The sequence below is a fragment of the Seriola lalandi genome, unplaced genomic scaffold (assembly GCF_002814215.2).
Source record: "Seriola lalandi dorsalis isolate HSWRI2012SDOR001 ecotype SW California unplaced genomic scaffold, Sedor1 jcf7180002054943, whole genome shotgun sequence".
Lineage (NCBI taxonomy): Eukaryota > Metazoa > Chordata > Actinopteri > Carangiformes > Carangidae > Seriola > Seriola lalandi.
In genome coordinates this window covers 184,617-194,321 of record NW_019525494.1, presented here as the reverse complement: position 1 = coordinate 194,321, position 9,705 = coordinate 184,617, and the positions used below count along the sequence as shown (strand labels likewise).

The window sequence follows — 9,705 nt, the reverse complement described above, 5'->3', positions numbered from 1 at the left end:
TAGAGACTCCAGTAGATTTCTGAGCTTCATCATTATCAATGCAAAGATGTTGGAGATGCCGGGGATTGAACCCGGGGCCTCATACATGCAAAGCATGCGCTCTACCACTGAGCTACATCCCCTGTATATGCTAGAGACATGTTCTTGTCACAGCTGTACTGAGGTGCTGCAGCAGTTCAGATGACAGTTCATCTTAAAGTGCTGGTGGATTCATCATGGCTCCTACAGACAGAGAGATTTCAGTATAAGTCTATAATAAGCTGCAACGTGGATCTAAGGAACTTGGGAACGACATCAAGTTGGATGCATGTAGACTATACAATGATAACAGCTACTCAATCATAGGCTGTGTGTGTATGTCATCATTGGAAAGTGTGGTCCTGGAGACAACAACTGTAGTGGGAACTACAAAAATGGTGGTTTTACACACTTTAGCAGGTATTTTCTGTCCTTCGACAGATTTTGTCATAGTGCATGAGACGATCACAAAACTCTACAGGTGTGTAGTTGAGATCAAAATGGAGGTGAAGTTTGAAGATGGGTGTGGTCTGACGCATGAATACTTAGTTCTGATGTAATGATGTAATGACTGCTGAGTACTCATTGGTCAGAATGTCAACATGTTGACAGACGTTGTGGCTTGTATGATCCCATCACATGATGGCGTTTACTTCACGAAGCCTCTTGTTAGGCTGCAAGTGATCACCTAAACTTTAATGTCTTACTCAGTTACTGTCAACATAAAGGCACAGACACACTTTCTGTGTCCACTGACAGCTACAGACTTTCCTCCAGCCGTGTGGATGTGAACACACTTTCAGTCATACTAATACTGGGGTGTTCATTGTTCCACGTCAGTCTGGTGCTCATTTCCTGATCCACACTGCATTCAATTTGGTGGCAATAATGCATCACAATGTTGTTTGCCAACCACTATGAAAATCAGGCAGTAGAAAAGAAATTCTAACATGGGACCATTTAACGAGAACATGAGAATGGGGCAGGAGTTCAATGCCATTTGACAAGCTTTTGTATTTTTTCAAAGAAGAACCCTAGAATTATGGGCAATGCCAGATCTCCTTGTACAATCTCTCTTCATGATGACCATCCATTGTCTTATCTTGAGCAGTTGATGCACTCCCTATGCCAACAGTTTGTGCAGTCACCAATGTTTGTCTGCTCACAAGATGACTTACACATCACGCAGACCAAAGCTGGTGGTGGAAATGGGTCTTAAGACCTACTGGAGATGTCAGGGATTGAACTCCTTCCAACATGCAAACCATTCACTCTACTGTTGAAAACACTGAACTACAAACAGCACATGAAAACTAGCACCCGTTGTTGGCAGGATTCGAACCTGCGCGGGGAGACCCCAATGGATTTCTAGTCCATCGCCTTAACCACTCGGCCACAACAACTGTACACAGTCCCTCTTTGTGTGCACACTTCTCAAAGAGCAGTACTGAAGCTCAGAGTGAGCTGCTCCATCGTTGTCATCTTGGCAGTGTCTGACTCCACCCTTAATTTCCAGCTAATTCAAAAATGGTCAAAGAGAAGGGGCATGTGTTGAGCCGAGACTTCAGTCAATGCTGGTTTGTGGCAAAAAACACTCACCTACCTGTCACTCAAAGAGACCACGCCCTCATTTCGCCATAACTTTAGTCCTTAATAAAATGTAAACAGGTGAGTTATATAAACAGATGAGTTATATAAACAGTTGTTATGAAGGAGGAAATTATCTCTAGAGACCAAAACTGTTTTTGTACCAGGCTGTAAACATGTTTATTTCTGCTGTAAAGTTGGACATTTTAACATGGGAGTCTGTGGGGATTGACTCACTGTTGGAGCCAGACTCTAGTGGTCATCAGAGGATCTACAGCTTCTGCTTCCTTAGTGTTTTCTTTGTTTGACAAAAAAGTACAGGTCCTTGCAGAGTGAAAGTCTGGACCTCTTCACCGACGCTTAACTTTCTACTAAACTGCACTTTTACTGGAGTCAAAAGAGATTCAAAAAAGAAGTCACTGGAGATGATCAGAGTCCAATGCAATAGAATTTATTCTTTCACAAGAACAAAAGCGAGATCAGTTCTAGATCTGACCAGAAGACCTGAAGAGCAGAGTGCCTGTGCATCATTATATATAGTTACTTCTTAGGTGGGTTCGCCACCTATTTTCTAAAGCGTACCTATAAACGCCATGGGAACAATGGTGTCCAGCCCCATGTGGAATTTCCCCAAACCAGGCATGCTAGGGTATAGTAGTAGTGCCAGGCGTCCAAAAGCTTCATATTTACCCGCAACCTAGGTCTCCTATCCATCCTCAAAGGCTCCTATCATCCTAAACCTAGCGGTCCAATCTATCCTCAACTTGGGCCTTGCTATGGATGCTCTCCAACACCATTGTTTCCCTGGCCTTCAGACCACTTTTTTAAAACTTAATTCCCTCCAGGTTCCATTCTATAACAATCGTACTTCAGCAAAGGCTGGTTCACATACAAATCTAACCCCAGTTTAACATTCAATATATTAATAATGCATTGTATATTTTAATAAAAATTTACTAAAACATCTTTTCTTACTTTTCTTCTTTCTCTGCTCCTTGGGTTCGACCCATGAGAACTGATTAATGTAGTTCATGAAGCTTCTTGCTAGGCTGCATGTGATCACCTAAACTTTGGTGTCCTCATCAGTTCCTGTCAACAAAAAGGCACAGACACAGTTTCTTTGTCCTTGGACAGCTGCACATCGGGACACATCAGTCTGGTGCTCCATGCATGTGCATTTCCTGATCCACACTCTAGTCCAGTGGTTGGCAGTAATGCACCACAACATCATTTCAACATGGATCCAAAAAACGTGGGCGCCAATTGATGTGCAGTTTGTGTCCTCACTAAATTTTGGCTGCACACGGATGTCCACGTGGAGACAACTGTCACATCATTTGGACCAAAGTAGATGATGTTAATGAGCCTGAAGACCTACTGAAGATGTTGGAGATTGAGCCCCCCGAACATCCACTCTACCATTGTAAACACTGAACTGCAAACAGCACATGAAAACTAGCACCCGTTGTTGGCAGGATTCGAACCTGCGCGGGGAGACCCCAATGGGTTTCTAGTCCATCGCCTTAACCACTCGGCCACAACAACTGTACACAGGCTTTGTCTGTGTGTCCACCTGCAGTAGTCAAAGAGGAACACATTTCTGAAAGGAAAACTGCGATGGCCAGGAATCGAACCCGGGTCAACTGCTTGGAAGGCAGCTATGCTCACCACTATACCACTATCGGGGGAAGTTTGCTGGTTAGTCAGGAGTTAATGTTGGTGGAGGAATTAGATTGACAGAGGAGTTTTAAATTGAAATGCTGAAGCAGCAGTTCAGCTGAAACATGGAGCATCTTAATTAGCAAAAAACAAGAGAGTTATTAATGAAACACTGTTGAGTGTTTTATGATTGTTGGTCCATATCACCCAGCCTCAAGTCCAGGAGAGACTCCACAGCTCCAAACTGTACTTTGTTGTCAGCAGGATCTGAACCTGTAGATAGAGACTCCAGTAGATTTCTGAGCTCCATTATTTTCAACATAAAGATGTTGGAGATGCCGGGGATTGAACCCGGGGCCTCATACATGCGAAGCATGCGCTCTACCACTGAGCTACATCCCCTGTGTGTACTAAAGACATGTTCTTATCACAGCTCTTCTGAGTTGCTGCAGCAGTTCAGTTGACAGTTTATCTTAAAGTGCTGGTGGATTCATCATGGCTCCTACAGAAAGAGAGATTTCAGTAATACTTTAAGTCTTTAACAAGCTGCACTGTGCAACGTGGATCTAATAAACGTCACGACCGTGCCAGAGACAATCACAAAACTTTACAGGTGTGGAGTTGAGATCAACATGAAGGCCAAGTTTGTAGATGGGTGTAGTTTGACCATAGACTGTAAATAAAGATGGATGTAGCCTCAGTGACGTCACCCACAGGTTTCTGAAGAGCAGTTCTGAAGCTCAGAGTGAGCTGCTCCACCGTTGCCATCTTGGCAGTGTCTGACTCCGCCCTTAATTCCCAGCTAATTCAAAAATGGTCAAAGAAGAGGGGCATGTGTTGAGCCGAGACTTCAGTCAATACTGGTTTGTGGCAAGAAACACTCACCTACCTGTCACTCAAAGAGACCACGCCCTCATTTCTCCATAACTTTATCCCCAATAAAATGTAAACAGGTGAGTTATGTAAACAGGTGACTTATATTAATGGTAGTTATGAAGGAAGAAATTATCTCTAGATACCAAAACTGTTTTTGTACCAGCCTGTAAACATGTTTATTTCAATGGTCGGATAGGTCCATAGTCCCGATATTGCAATTTCTCTCCAAGCATTGCAGAGACCGATCTCCCTCATCATTATTTTTATACTTTTGGTAGTCTTCTTCTCTCCTGTGTAGCAGGGTTTTGATGTGTCCAAGGTTGGGTGTAGTCTAACATTGAAGTCTCCACCCCAGATTAGGGTACCCTGCGCTTCCGAGACTAATAACTCAAAAATTTGCTCAGATAGTGGAGGAGCATATACATTCAAGAAGGTAACTAAAGCACCCTGTACATAACCTCGGACCAGAACAAATCTCCCATCTAAGTATTCTTTGTTTTCATAAATGCACTCACAATTGAATTTCTTAGAAATTAATATTACCACACCTCTCTTTGAGCCCTGTCTATAGGAAGACGAGTATTGATTAAATCGCCATCTTATAAGTTTTTCATGTTCCGAATGTGATAAATCTGTCTCTTGGAGGAGAGCTACTTCTACTTCTTCCCTCTTTAATTTTGCCATAATTTTTCTTCTTTTGATTGGATTGCTTAGACCATTTACATTATACGTAATAACCTTAATTGACTTGGTATTTTGCATTATATGTCATTTAGGTATAATTGAAGCCCTGAATGCCTAGATAAGAAAAAAGAAAAAAAGAAGACTTTTGCACCACTGGGGCTGTGGGTAACAGTAGCACCAACACAAACATTAACTACAACAATACAAAGAACATATCAAAAATACACAGTGACTTCCAATGATGAGACCTCTTTCATGGCCTCGTAACTCAGATGGAACTTGAGTTTAGAGGGAAAGTCTTTTCCATCTAGCGATGTGAGAGGGCCCCTCTTCAGCCTCTAAGCTGATAGACAGGTCCAGTGTCCAGTAAAAAGTCCCAACTTCACATATTTACTCCTTATGCCCTTTAAAATGATCTACTTAATAGGTGTATTATTACACAAATAACCCCACAGAAGATATCTGTTTGCTAGTATATAATTCTCTCATTTCAATGTCAAGTCACAAGGGGAAGTAGGTATGTAATCGTTACATTGTCGATACTTATCGAGTGTCCTGACGTCGGAATCTTTGAAGTACCTCTTTGAAGCCGTGTTTGGTGCTCCGGTTCTCCCGGTTTCCTCGCCTTCCGCTGGGCCGCCAAGACAGCTGGCTGATCTGATCCAAAAGAGATGTTGGGTTTTTCAGAACTGTCAACGGTATCCCCCTTGCTGCCATGTCTGCCGTTGCCGCCTCCGCTGAGTTGTAGGTCACTGTGCCTTCCTTGTAGTACACACGCAGCCTGGCTGGGAACGGGGTCTGAAATCGTATGCTTCTTTCCTTCAGCGCAGCCTTCGCCTCTGTGTAATCCCTCCGCTTCCTCAGCAGCTCCGGTGCGTAGTCATGGTCCATATGTATCTTCTTCCCTTGGAAGTCGAATCCCTTTCTTTGCCACACTTTTTTGAGTCCCTCTTCTTTCATTTTAAAGCTTGAGAATTTGACCACGATGGATCTTGGCGGGGCTTCGGCCGGGGGTTTCGTGGTGAGCGCCCGGTGCGCTCTCTCAATATTCAGGGCTGTGGAGGACGGGAGCTCCAGGCCTTTAATTAACAGATCTTCCACGAACGTAGTCATTGTTGCCGTGCCTTCTTCAGCTCCCTCCTTCACCCCATATAGTCTGACATTCTCCCGTCGGGAGCGCCCCTCCAGGTCCATCAATTTAGCTTCTGTTTGGGCCTGAAGTTTGACCAACTCAGCCAAAACCTCCTCTGAGGACTGGATTTGAGTCTCCACTGCGTCTATACGCTCCTCCGTCTCTTCCACTCGTTTATAAATCTTATTAATGTCTTCGCGGATGTCGGTCAGTTTCTGGCTGGAGTCTTTTCTAAATTCTCGTAGCTCTTTTAAGATAATTCCGAGATTAGCATCTGCTCCGAGTCAGTCGGTAGCGTGTCCGCTAGCATGTTGTCGCTAGCTTGTGACAGCCAATCTTCTTCCATGTCGTCGTTTTCCTTCCGTTGTGTGACACTTTTCTTAGATTTCCTGGGCATAATCTTGGCCTGTTTTATTTGCATTTGTATTTCCACGTCACAGAAGAATTTCGAGTCGTGGCTGGGCCGTGTTTAAATTTTACCGTCGTGAACCTGTTAGTCTATGCTGCCATCACTTCGCCAACCAGACCGGAAGTCTTTCCAAGATGTCTTTCAACAGCATATGAAGTACCCAAAGGACAGCAAAGATGCTAAAAGGCTCATCAGGGCAGTTGCAGAGTTTATCTGTATGGATCAAGTGCCAATATATTCTGTAGAGAAAGCTCGGTTCAGAAACCTTGTGCATAATTTGGGCAAAAAGGATGACCTCCCATCAAGGAATTTTTTCATGTATAATGAAATTCCCAAGATATATGACGAGACAAGATCTATGATCAGTGCACAGCTAGCAGAAAAGCCATTCTTTGCCTGCACTACAGACCTCTGGATGAGCAGAACTGCAAGGGCATACATGGCTGTAACACTCCTGCCTGGGAAATGGAGTCCTGGTGCCTAGGATGCCCTGCATTGCAGTCTGCCCACACAGCTGAAAGTCTGAAGGAAGCCTTGGAAGATATTGTGATAGAGTCATGGGGGTTGGATATGACCAAAATGTCTGGTATCACAATAGAAAATGCTTCTAATAACCGCAAGGCATTTGCTGATGACTTCAACTGGATACCCTGCTTTGGCCACAATCTGGATTTGGCTGTCAAGAAAGCCATCGCAATCTCTGCCTTCTCCAAGTCCAATAAGATGACAAGAATGCTGAAAGAGAAAAACAGCCTCTTTAAAGCTACCACAGCATAAACTAATTCATGATGAGCCTACCCGCTGGGGTTCCACCTATGAAATGGTGGAACGATTCTGTGAGCAGCAACAAGCTGTCTCTGCAGTTCTGGCGGACGATAGAAAGAACCTGATGCCCAGAGACTCAGACATGACAACTCTGGAAACAGCGAGGGATGTCTTGGCTCCACTCAGTGAGTTCACAGATGCCCTAAGTGGAGAGAAAGAGGCAACTCTCTCATCAGTCCTTCCACTCATATGGAAGATAAGAGCCTGCCTGGAAGATGAGGAAAGTGACAGTCCACTGATGCGGGAAATTAAGCACAGTAGTAAACAAGACTTTGATAAGAGATATGATGAGTACAATCTGAAGATGACACTAAACATCGCAACATTCTTAGATCCAAGATTTAAAAATATGTTTGTTACTATGGAAGAAGAAGTTAAGATGGAACTTCTCCTAAAAGTAGATATAGTTCATCTTCCTAGGAAGCACAGCCAGGAGCAACAAGAAGAGTCAGTGGATGACACAGGAGCAGCTGCATCAAAGAAGAGGAGAAGTGACCTAAAGAGTTTGCTCTGCAGTATCGCCTCAGAAAAGAAGGGGGCAGATACTAGACAAGATTCTGCCACACCCATGACAACACCCAGTGATAAACTGCAAGGAGAGATGACTTATTATAGACAATTAAGAGACATCAGCCCTGCAGAGGAGCCCCTGGCATGGTGGAAGCAAAATCAGGTAGAGCCACCCATCTTAGCTCAGTTTGCAAAACAGTATCTGTGTATTCCAGCATCAAGCTGTGCATCTGAACGTGTCTTCAGCACATCTGGGAATATCTGCAGTCCAAGGCGTTCTAGACTGACCGAGGAAAATGTAGACACTCTTGTTTTCTTGGCTCGGAACCTGAAAAAGGAAAAACAGTGATAGCCAGCCAGCCACCCTAGGAGGAGTTTTTGCTGCTATAGTATTTTATTTAACATGGTAATTTTAATTTGAATGGCATTGCTTTATTTTACTTGTTCTCACTGTTCTAAAGGATTGAACATTTTAATCCCATGCAAATTATTTATTTATCGAAAACTATCGAAAATACATATTGGTATCGGTATCGAAACAGAAATTTGGTATTGTGACAACCCTAACTTAAAGTTGCTGCAGCACTGCTCTAACTGTTTGTTCTGTACAGGTTGCGCCAAAAACAATGGACTGGCATAATGTCCCTGACTGAGAACATACAACCCCTCAGTGGAGATGAGCCTTTACGATGACATTACCATGACATTTTAAAGCATGGTTAATAGTTAAACCAGTAAATCGCTGCATCCCTACTGTAGAGCGGCTAATCGTAATGTCACATTGAATGCATTATTCTGCTGTGGGTCAGGTTTGAAAAGTCCAGGTAGATCTAATGGATAAACATGCATATTGTATTCTGCTTTATGATCCAGACGTTACATCTCCAAATCACACGGACCAAAGCAGACAGCGTGGCCCGCGTGACCAGCAGACTTAATTGACATCACCTGGTGAGTGATTGAGTGTGAGAGGCTGCATGGACTCAAATGGTGTAAGGAGGAATGGGACAGCACTAATATCAAAAAACAGGTTGTGTTTTTGTGGGTTTTGGACTTCTGACTTTACCTTCTTTATTCCCTCCCTTTGCTCCCTGTTTGTAAACAAAATAATAATGTTGCATCAGATGTGATGAAAGCAGATTTTGAATTAACATCATGTCATCACAGGACAGATAACTCCACAGTTCAGACTCAGAATCACAGTGAACTCTGTTTATACTGACATATACTGTCTTTTTGCTTGTAATGCTAACGTTAGGGATCGTTCCTTCCATACTTGTGTAAACAGTTCTTCTATCTCATTATTTTTTACATTTTAGGACTGTTTAATGTTTTTTACACTCCTGGGCGACCCTTGGTAACCACGGTAACCATGTGCCTAATGTCACAATTCAATGATCTTTGGGTAATTCCTTCAGGCAAAGTCTGCACAAAAGTGGACTTATGGAAAGTGTGAATAAAGGGCTCAAAGTTTCTGCTAGAGGATCCTCAGTGGTTCAACAGTGGGACAGAACTAAGACCTCATGGACTGACCGGGAACACGCCTCAAAGTCTTTGATATTGGACCTTGGGGTTGGGCCCATGAACATGCAATGATTCCAATCTATCATTGTAAACACTGAACTACAAACAGCACATGAAAAGTAGCACCCGTTGTTGGCAGGATTCGAACCTGCGCGGGGAGACCCCAATGGATTTCTAGTCCATCGCCTTAACCACTCGGCCACAACAACCGCACAATTCTGTGTTTTTGTGAGCACCTGCATTAAGCAACAGTTACACATCTTGATCATATGAAGTTGTCTGAAAGGTGTTACCGACTGGCTCTAGGCCGGCAACAAAAAGGGAGGCCACACACAGACACTTTGATCAAGAAACGATTTATTTAACTCACATGCATAACCAAAGTAACCAACCAAATGGTGTGTGTATGTAAGAAAGTCATCATTCATGTCAGAAGTGTGTGGATGGGTGAAAATATGGTGTAGTGTATGTTGTAAGATGC

General features: G+C 43.4%; 5 non-coding genes across 5 annotated transcripts; all 5 read right to left on the bottom strand.

Moving 5' to 3' along the window:
• Nucleotides 1-50: 50 nt before the first annotated feature.
• On the bottom strand, nucleotides 51-122 carry trnaa-ugc (transfer RNA alanine (anticodon UGC)). Its single transcript has one exon. It is a non-coding gene; the product is annotated as a tRNA-Ala (tRNA).
• A 1,217-nt stretch (nucleotides 123-1,339) lies between these two features.
• Nucleotides 1,340-1,421, bottom strand: trnas-aga (transfer RNA serine (anticodon AGA)). The gene has a single exon. It is a non-coding gene; the product is annotated as a tRNA-Ser (tRNA).
• A 1,647-nt stretch (nucleotides 1,422-3,068) lies between these two features.
• On the bottom strand, nucleotides 3,069-3,150 carry trnas-aga (transfer RNA serine (anticodon AGA)). The gene has a single exon. It is a non-coding gene; the product is annotated as a tRNA-Ser (tRNA).
• A 444-nt stretch (nucleotides 3,151-3,594) lies between these two features.
• trnaa-cgc (transfer RNA alanine (anticodon CGC)) lies at nucleotides 3,595-3,666 on the bottom strand. The gene has a single exon. It is a non-coding gene; the product is annotated as a tRNA-Ala (tRNA).
• Nucleotides 3,667-9,351: 5,685 nt separating this feature from the next.
• Nucleotides 9,352-9,433, bottom strand: trnas-aga (transfer RNA serine (anticodon AGA)). The gene has a single exon. It is a non-coding gene; the product is annotated as a tRNA-Ser (tRNA).
• Between the last annotated feature and the right edge of the window lie 272 nt (nucleotides 9,434-9,705).